Source organism: Barbus barbus (genome assembly GCF_936440315.1).
Source record: "Barbus barbus genome assembly, chromosome: 21".
Lineage (NCBI taxonomy): Eukaryota > Metazoa > Chordata > Actinopteri > Cypriniformes > Cyprinidae > Barbus > Barbus barbus.
The window spans coordinates 5974171-5984904 of record NC_136749.1 but is presented as its reverse complement, the minus strand read 5'-3'; the positions used below and the strand labels follow the sequence as shown (position 1 = coordinate 5984904).

Below are 10734 nucleotides of genomic sequence, written 5' to 3'. Positions count from 1 at the left end.
ACTGCAGCAGGGATTTTGGCCCACTCCTCCATACAGGTCTTCTCCAGATCTTTCAGGTTTTGGGGCTGTCGCTGGCAACACGGGGTTTCAGCTCCCTCCATAGATTTTCTATTGGGTTCAGGTCTGGAGACTGGCTAGGCCACTCCAGGACCTTGAAATGCTTCTTACGGAGCCACTCTTAGTTGCCCTTGCTGTGTGTTTGGGGTCATTGTCATGCTGGAAGACCCAGCCACGACCCATCTTCAATGCTCTTACTGAGGGAAGGAGGTTGTTGCCCAAAATCTCCTGATACATGGCCCCATCCATCCTGCCCTCAATACGGTACAGTCGTCCTGTCTCCTTTGCAGAAAAGCACCCCCAAAGCATGATGTTTCCACCCCCATGCTTCACGGTTGGGATGGTGTTCTTGGGATTGTACTCATCCTTCTTCTTCCTCCAAACACGGCGAGTGGAGTTTATACCAAAAAGTTCTATTTTGGTCTCATCTGACCCCATGACCTTCTCCCATGTGTGCTCTGGATCATCCAGATGGTCTTTGGCAAACTTCAGAGTGTAGTGTGTTACAGTGTAGTGTGTTACTAATGGTAACCATTGAGACTGTGGTCCCAGCTCTCTTCAGGTCATTGACCAGGTCATTAATACGCTCAAAACTGTGGAGATGATCATGGACTTCAGGAGAAACCCCCCTGCTCTCCCCCCACTCACCATCATGAACAGCACTGTGACTGCAGTGGAGTCATTCAGATTCCTGGGCACCAGCATCTCTCAGGACCTGAAGTGGGACATTCACATTGACTCCATTGTCAGAAAGGCCCAGCAGAGGTTGCACTTTCTTCGCCAGCTGAGGAAGTACAATCTGCCACAGGAGCTGCTGAAACAGTTCTACTCCGCCATCATTGAATCCATCCTCTGCACTTCAATAACTGTCTGGTTCAGTTCAGCTACCAAATCTGACCTCAGAAGACTACGGAGGGTAGTCCGGACTGCTGAGCGAATCATTGGTACAACCCTCCCCACTCTCCAAGAACTGTACTTATCCAGAGTGAGCAAAAGGGCTGGTAAAATCACTCTGGACCCCTCACATCCAGCACACTCCCTCTTTGAACTGTTACCGTCTGGTCGACGCTACAGAGCTCTGAGCACCAGAACGACCAGACACAGGAACAGTTTCTTCCCTCAGTCAATCCATCTCATGAACACTCAACAATAAACGTGGAACACACAACTATAATACACTATCCATTCACCGCACTTACTCACTTATTTTATTTTTATTTTCTAATTTCTAATTTGTTAAGTATGTGTATGTGTCTAATAAATTGCACATACTTGACCTGTACATACATAGTTGTCTATATTATATATTGTGTTTTTGCTGCTTCGTACATTGCCTATTTGGATATTTGTATATTATTCTTTATTATCTGTGTCCTGTCCTGTTGCTGTCTTTCTGTTGCATTGTGGAGCTTCTGTCACTACAACAAATTCCTTGTATGTGTAAACAATAATTCTCGTTTGGCTCTGTTCGAAGGCGGTCGCATTTTTCTTCCCTCCCTCCCTCCTGAACTTCCCTGCTTGCTCTCTTGTCTTGTCCTGTCCTCTTAAGAGACTCTCGCTGCACTATTTGCAAAACCGAAATTATGGATCTGATCAACTGGTCTCTAAATGCAATTGACACCATCTTCTCGACTAGGAAAGCGGGATCTGGAGAACCGGAATGTCCCGCTGGGACGTTTGCTGCTGGCTACACGATGGACGCATGGGAGAGATGGCGGGTTGTGTGTCTAGCGGCTCTCTCCGTGGAGGACATTGAAGACATCTTCTTATTCGGAACAATGATAACTGGGTTTCTGCTATTTGGATTAGGCGTTGCCCTAAATTATCAGAAAATTAAGGAGACGGGACTGGCTGTCCAAAACCTCTCACGGCTGCCCGTCATGATGGAGTCTGTGGGCAGAGCGGTCGCCTCGGACTGAGGCGATTAACCGCAATATGGATTCAATCACGGCTAAGCTCTCGGCTTTGGAAAGAAAAATCGACGGACATGGAGATCAGAATGGACAATGAGAATTAGCTGTGAAACTGGAAGACAGCTGTTCGCACTAAGACAAAACAATCTTATCTCTTTCCGGCTTCCCACAACAGATCGGCTTGGCAAGGCCGCTCTGGTATCAACTCTCCGGTGAATACTGCAGGGAGACGCTCTTTCTTCCATTCCCTCCTCCCAAAAACACCTTGTTATTGTCGGGCGCTTGTGCTCTGTCCAAGGACGTTTCCATGGCAATTGCTATGTCGCATCACAACCTGCGAACTGAGTCGACTGGTTTGGAGTGCTGGCGAAACGGATTTCAAGGCATACGAACTCACACGAACTTACACATACACAAACTCATACACCTCCCTAACCCCATCCCACGCCTTCGTCGCTTCATCCTGTCAGGCGTTAACGGGTCCGTGGGTTTGCGCTGTACTGGCGGCTGGCCGGATGGCTGTTTCGTCTGAACTAGGATTACTATGCAAGTTATGTTCCTGTGTTGATTGTGCTTTATGCTGAGGTTTTTTGTCTGTTCTCGCGCTGTGTTCTCTTCCAAGAACGCAGTGCGAGGACACTTTTTTTTCTCCTCTCCTTCCTCATGTTATGCTGTATTTCTTCTTCTCTATTGCATTTCGTTGCCTTGTACCTACATGTGCAATGACAATAAATTGAATCCAATCCAATCCAATACTTGGCCAAAAAAGCTCATTCTGAATCTGACTCTAAAAATCATACAATGTAATTTTCTGGATTTTTAAAAATATTCTGTCTCTCACAGTTGAGGTGTACCTACGATGAAAATAACAGATCTCTCCATTGTTTATAAGTGGGAAAACTTGAAAAATCGTCAGTGTATCAAATACTTATTTGCCCCACTGTATGAGCATCATCACTGTGTCGCTCATGCAATCTGTTCCCCTTCTGGGATTGAACTGATAACTTGAAAGCTAAGCCTCGCGATTATGATAAGGGCCATTACATTTCCGACGCGTACTTGTGGTTTTCGGCCATTCATAATGCACTGGGTCAGTAGGCCATTCAGAGCAGACTGCACTTGTTGGAAGGAGGGGCTTTATAGAAAACAAAGCATTTGAGAGAGGCGGGGCATAGAGGAGCTACAATAATGTAGAGTATTTGAAAAATAATGTGTTTTTTGAACATTAAAGCATGTAAATATATTCTGTTACACCAAATACACAAACTAATGATCTTTAAAATAGCATCACATGACCCCTTTACAAAGCGACCAATTAGCCTACCAGTAGAGACCAACAGGCATTTCCATTAAAACCAATAAAATTTTCATTATAACCAGTAAAACCATTACAAATTATGTGATAATTATTGTAATAATTATTTTTTCATCATGGGATTGAAATAAATATATATTAGGGGTGACTCCGAATAGTCGAAGATTCGATGCTTTGAGGAGCCTGATTCGACTCCCAATCTCACAGGCGAATACTCGCGGGGCGTTATGATCATGCCATTTTGGCTATATGGGGGTGATCAAATGTCTGATTTCACATAGAACTACCGGGTTTCTCCCAAAAATTTAATATACAGCCAGGGCCGCGTTATCCTAATGGGCAACATGGGCTGCCGAACACTAGGGGGCCCCCGAGTCAATTCTCTTTTGCATTTTATACATGGTTGCCAACCGTTAGAATCATCCCGTAATTAAGGCATCGCTTTGTCCCGTATTTGCAGGCATAAGCCGTATGACCACCTAGACCATACAAATAACAAATACATTTTTCTTTTTCCAAATCATTGTTAGAATTGCGAACGTAGCCGCTAGTAGAAGGCTTTAAGACCAAGCGGAAACCTCTGCTGCAGTCGCTCCCACTTCACAGCGAGCGGGACTTGTGTTCTGCAAATCAGTTTGGTCGAATGCAAAGACGTGATTATTGATCGTAAGCACAACCAGCTAGAAAACATACTATCTAGGCTACCTTTTACTATTTGCAATATTTGTTCTTTATGTGAAAGCTTCAAATTCTATCTATGAGTTTAAAACTAAATTGAAATCTTATTTTCTTACCTTGGCTTTTTAAACTTTGTTAAATTATCTTTTCAGTTTACTGAGATTATTTTTAAATGGTTTTTATTTTATTTGTACAGCACTATGGTCAACGTGCTGTTGTGTTGAACGGTGCTTAATACAAATACAAATACCTGAGGGAAGATGTCTTTCACTATTGTAAGTTAATGTTGTTAAAAAGAGAAACAAAATTATAATTTTTATCATTTTTATAATTAAGAGCAGGAAGCCCTTTTAGTGGCGAGTGATATTTAATTGTATTTGCTGGGCTGTTTCTGATTTGTAAGATTATTAGGCTACTTGATAATATTGTTTAATTTATGTACATATTGTATGTTTGATTATGATTGGAATGTAACAGAAGGGGTCAGGGCCCCGCAAAGGCTTAATGCGGCACTCTATACAGCCTATTAAGATAATGCTGTAAATAAGAATGTGAAAAGAAAGAAGCTTTAAATAAATATGTTAAGGTGTGTGAATAAGTCCAACCACCCCTATAGATTTAAATTTCACTTTCCATAATCCGTCACCGACAGAGGAGCACCTTGGCGGCAGAGATTTAAAACTTTAGCAAGACTCAAACTGACACAGGCAGAGTGAAAGACTGGATTATTTTCGATCAGGTAGGGTACAAGTGATTTCAAAACATTTCAGCCGGTTTATATCATGTATATATTATAAGATGCATTTGGTTGAGTTGTGCTGCAGTAAAGTATTTTTGTATCTGCGATGCGTCCGTTACACATTTTCCCTTCGTGTTACGAATGTCTGACTGGACTCTTGGTAATTTGCGACTATCAGTCGACTATCGGCAAGATTCGAAAATTCCTATAGGACTATGAAAATCCTAAATTGGGGACACCCCTAATATTATTGTATGAACTCAAATACTTGAAATCTACATAAAAAGAGCAGAACACAAAATGTAATATGACAATGATAAACACAAACCCTAGAATCTAGAAACCTGAAACAACAGAAATCTTCAATTTGAGTATGTGTGCGTGTACATTTCCATTTCATTTACTCCATTCTCTAACTCAATATCTCTCAAATGTATGTAACCTGTTGTAGATCTCGCTACTATCTCTTTATGAATGAATGGAATATTCATGTCAGACAATGCAGCTGATTCAGAGTTTCGAAAAGCTTAATTTCTCCCATTACTACAGTCAAACGCCATGCACTATAAAAGCTAGGGATTGGTGAATGAGTGAGCCATTTCGGGAAGAGCGATTGGAGCACGTGATCTATATGAACCAGTTTGAGTTTAACATCTCCTCCCTTAATAATAAGATCTCTGGCTGCGCTCAATTCTCTTGTGACGTAACAGCTAGCACACTACGGTGTGCCGTTTGTGACCAAGAGCAGGACGCGCGAAGTGAGAGAATACGACCATCATTTCAGGTAAAGACGTTCAAATAGAACTATTATTGGCAACTTGAACACAGATCTGATGTTTAGAAGCGTGAAGCATGCATGTTAACGATGTTCCTGCCGCTTAGCAGAGCGTATTTTGAAGGATTTGTAAGTCACGTATAATGCGCTTTTGGGGCCTCTGTGCCGCCGTCGTTTCCAGTGAAACTCAAGCGAAAACCCGCCTTAACTCTGTTTCTATTGGCTGAACGCAAGAAACTAGCCTCTTGATTGGACGAAAACAACGCCAGCAAAATAAAGCGTCACAGTAATAGGAAGTAAAAAGTAAACTGTTTCATGTCAGAGAAAAACATGAACATAAAGGACGATTTAAAGTTTAATATTATAATTATAATATATCTTCTCGAAACAAACAAAACACGTGCAAGTGAAACTCGCTGTTTTCTATTGATATATCACGCCAGTCATTTTGAAATCAATACAGTAGTAGCGGTAATAAGTTATAACTGCAGGTTAATAAACAAGTTTCTGTTGTTATGAATATTTCATTATGAATTACTATGGTTACTTATTAAAAGACTTATAGTTTATTATAAAACAGAATAGATTAAAGAGACACTGTAACTGGATTAATACCGCACTGAACACATACAATATCTAAGTTTATTTCACATTTTAAAATATTGTATTACAAATATTTTAATGCCAATATATTATGTGTCATGTGTAATTATTTGCTGACTTAAAAATTATACACAAAAAAGCATTAGTTTTGACCAGAGGTAATACACAATACTTCAAGTTTGTTTTTTTAACCATTCATTCATATATGCATTTGTTCATTCATTCATTTATTCATTCATTCATGCACACACACAAAGGAGTCTCAAACAGCTCATGAGTACTAAATTAAATATTTTTCACTGCTTATTGCGTGTAAGTGGTCAAATACACAAAATGATGTCAAAATCCGTCTTAGAAAGTATTAACGTAAATGGATCAATGACGTGATGCAATTAAAAGAGTTAAAATGTCAAAATAAATGTGTAAATTACTTGCATATATTCTCTTTTTTGAAGTAAAATTTCTGGTTTTAATTCATTTTGAGAGAATATTTTGGGGGATGATTGCAAAAATGTCAATGTGGTGTAGCCGTAAAACCTTTGTACCAAATTATTGATCTTGTTTAAAACAGGTGAAATTCTCAATAAAACACCAGATCAGCTAGTTTGGCATAATCTTACATTATTTAATAGTAAATAAAAGTAAATGGAGCACCATTGTTCTGAATATTATAATTAATATTGATAAATTAATACTCATGTGTCAAGGCGGTGTAACCACCATTCAAGCAGCCATTTTATTAATATTTTGCAAGAAGATCATGTGATAGGAAATTATATCACAGAGAAGGACCTCTGGTGATACTAACTGCTGCATGCAAAGGTTAGTAACTCTCTTTAAAATGTGAGATAATTTGACATTTTTAGGGTATGGTCAGGCATTAGGTATACATGTCAAATTGTATGACCTCAGGAATACATTGATAATTTATCATTATTATAATGTTAAGAAGTTAACATTAAGAGACTTACATTTTACACACCATATTGAGGGTTTTTGCACTTTCACCAACAGAAATAGTTCCAAACACAGCCACAGGTCTGCGTTTCTGAGCAACATGACCGTGTTTCATTCCTGAATGACTCAACTGTTTAAATGATTCGGTTCAATCCCAATGACTCTCTTATTAACATCGACTTGATGCCACCTACTGATGGTTTGAATTTCATATTTACAGTATTTAATTTTTTTTTTTAATAATTTCAAATATAAGTATTCAACATTTTATTAAAACATTATTTATTCATTTGTAACTGCAGGTTAAAGCATTTCATGTCCCTCAGAGCTGCATGAACAGTGGGTAAATAGATCTATTCCACTTCAGATGCAGCTTCTGTGTTTCCTCTGCATTACAAGATGAATTTTGTTGATACATTTGTTTGGGAACAGCCCAAATGTCTTATTATATTAATTGGCTGATTAAATTAAACTCTAATTAAAAAAATAAGTTTGAAAATGATGAAAAATCATATATAAAAAGAAGTAAATATTAGCATTTTACTTTTAAGTTTAATATAAAATGATTTGATTTTGTATTTAATACTCCCTTTTGATTTTAAAATATAATAGTATTATCACACTTTATTAGTTTGTTCATTATTTTATTTTAAAAGAAATATCCAACTAAATAAACAAAATGTGTTTTGTATAACAACAATAAATAATTAAATTTATAACTCAATTTAATTATTATTTTTTTCTCTGGGCAAGTAACCTTTATACTCAGACAAGTAAATGAGTAATTTACTTGTATGAAGGACAACCACATGAGAATGCTTAATGTCAAGCCCTGCATACTCGTATAAACTAACTGGATGGAATGCTCACTTCATAACCCCAATGACATGTCCATGCTCACGCTGCCCAACAATTAGTGTTGATAAGGGATGAATGAAGAAACTCATCTCATGATCCTGTAGCTGTATGAAGGCCATATAGGCTAATGTATGTCTGTGGGGATTTTTTGTGTATGTTGTCATATCATTTAAGTAAACAAGGCTGCTGTATGAGCTCTCACCTAAGACTATGGCACAAGAGACAATATCACATTCTGTGTATTGATATTTGTTTGTTCCTTCACCCCTTAAAAGTGTCTTAAAGTATTTTAATAATGTGATTTTTAACATTGGTTTAAATATAGGCTATGTTCAGTGAAGGGGGTTTGATAAGTCAGTCTCTCCTCACCTTATACTTTCATGAGCTCTGAAATTCACCAACAATCGGTTTTGTTGGACTTTTGCTAAACATCTGAACTCGGTAGAGTGCACACTATTGGGAATCTGTGTTGCAGATTTGGCACATTTTACAGAAGAAACCTTTAGAGTCTAGAAACTCATTGCAGCTAAAGACACAAGTCTCACTGTGTATTTCAAGTATGAGAATAGTGAAATTATTTTAAGACGATGCTGTGTAATTTTATTTATTTTTTTTTTTTTAAGATGAGACTTTCTATTTGGGCAAACCAAATAAAATGTAAGGTATGAATTGAAACATCAGGTATGTTTCTGCTAACAGGTTCTGTAAGCAGGGTTCCTATGGGGTCTGGAAAAGTATGGAAAAATAAAGCAAGAGTATGGAAAAATATTTGAGTTTCCAGAATTTTGTCACTATTTCGTTTTTTTATAATAGAAAATTCAGAACTTAATGAAAATAACTTTATGTTACAAGAAGTGAGGTTTCATTGCAGCTGTTTAGTGATTGCCAAATATGACTGAATGAATTCAAGGTGCACTTTTTCATTATGCAAAGTGCAGCTTAGAAGCGTTTTGAGTTTCTTCACACTATATTCTTGGCGCCGTATTACATAACTTTCAACTACCTTTGCAACAAAAAAATAAATAAATAAATATACAGACTTTTATGTGTGCACAAGAAACCGTTAAATAATGATGCAGTACTTTGTATAGTTATGAACTTTACCGTTTCAATTTAACCACACTTCAAATAGTGCTTTTCACAATTTTGCATGGTTGCAAAGCAGCTTTACATGTGACACTGGACCAAAAACAGTCTTAAGTAGCACGGGTATATTTGGAATAGCCAAAAATACATTATATGGGTCAAAATTATACATTTTTCTTTTATGCCAAAAATCATTAGGATATTAAGTAAAGATCATGTTCCATGAAGATATTTTGTACATTTCCTACCATGAAACTTAATTTTGTTTAGTAGTACGCATTGCTAAGGACTTCATTTGGACAACTTTAAAGGCAATTTTCTCAATATTTAAATTTTTTTACACCCTCAGATTCCAGATTTTCAAATAGTTGTATCTCATTTATATAGTGTCATATCCTAACAAACCATACATCAATGGAAACTTATTTATTCATCTTTTAGTTGATGGTTTTGTGGTCCATGCTCACATTTAGAAAGTAGTTAGAAAAGTAAAGATATGTAAACAACACATAGTCATGGGTTTGAAATGGTGAAAGAAATTCCCAAACTTGATCAGAGGGTTTATTACTTTAGTATACTCCCAATACACTCCAATGCTCCTGAACCAACACACTTTTTTCCATTAATGGTTCTTTAATGTCCCATACGGACAATGACAACGTTGCACTTGGAAATGTGGACTGCAGCCATTTGGGCTGTCAAAATATTATGAATTATTAAACAAATTATTAAAATGATCCTGACCAGCCCTCAAAACTACACAAAAAGTTAAAATGTCAAATAAATTCAGAGACGTTAACTACATGAAAAGTAACAAAATGCATAAAAATAATTTCAATTGATACGTCACATATAAATCCGCAGCGTACTGTGAGACCATCAAACCGCCAAAACATTTCATTGCATTTTACATTAACATTTGTGCAGTGCATTGAGAGTTGAAGCGTGCAGAGACAATGGGCAGAGATGTTACGGTTGGTTACTGCTGAATTTAACAGCTTCAGGTTTAACGCACTTTCGTGTTCTAGGCCGTCTCACGTTTATTTCCACGCACCGCTTACTGCGCCTATATTAAGACTTTTTGGCGATTCACAGTCTTTAAAGGTATCCCTGGGTATTAAGACTTGTACGCTTAATATAACGTAAATTATGTATATTACTGAAATATGTAGTAGAATACCCATTAAAGATTTATGTTATTTAAAAAAAAAATCACATCGTTTTATACATATTTTGGGGTGCCATTATTCTGATGGCGTAAAATGGTTGCACTCGGTGAGCTACTAGTGCTACCTGTTGCTATTTATACCACAACATAACTCGGAATAGACAACTCTGAAAATAAAATACTGATATGATGGCCACAGCTACGGAAAGAGCTTACAGGTGGCGATGGATATACAGGTGCATCCCAGAAAACTAGAATATGGTGAAAAAGTTCTTTACATTTAAGATTCATTACATGTAAAGTAAAACACTTCAAAAGTTTTTTTGTTTTAATTTTGATGATTAGAGCTTACAGCTCATGAAAGTCAAAAATCAGTATCTCAAAATATGAAAATATTTACATTTCAAGATTCAAGAGTTTTATTTGTCACATACACAATTATACAGGGTATAACCAGCAGTGAAATGTAGGTCAGGTCCGCTCCAAGGACAGTGCAATTATATAGAATACAAATATTAAGAAGGAGAAGTACAAAACATAAAATAAAATAAAAGAATAAAATAAAATAAAATAGGATAAAAAATA

The 10734-nt window shown here is 37.2% G+C and overlaps 1 protein-coding gene across 1 annotated transcript in view; it reads left to right on the top strand.

Annotated features, from left to right (window-relative positions):
- The first annotated feature begins 5394 nt into the window (after positions 1 to 5394).
- znf407 (zinc finger protein 407) overlaps positions 5395 to 10734 on the top strand; it is a 56879-nt gene continuing 51539 nt past the window's right edge. Inside the window, exon 1 of the mRNA XM_079444136.1 lies at positions 5395 to 5486. The gene's annotated coding sequence lies outside the window, so the exon portion shown is untranslated. The remainder of the gene's footprint in view (positions 5487 to 10734) is intronic.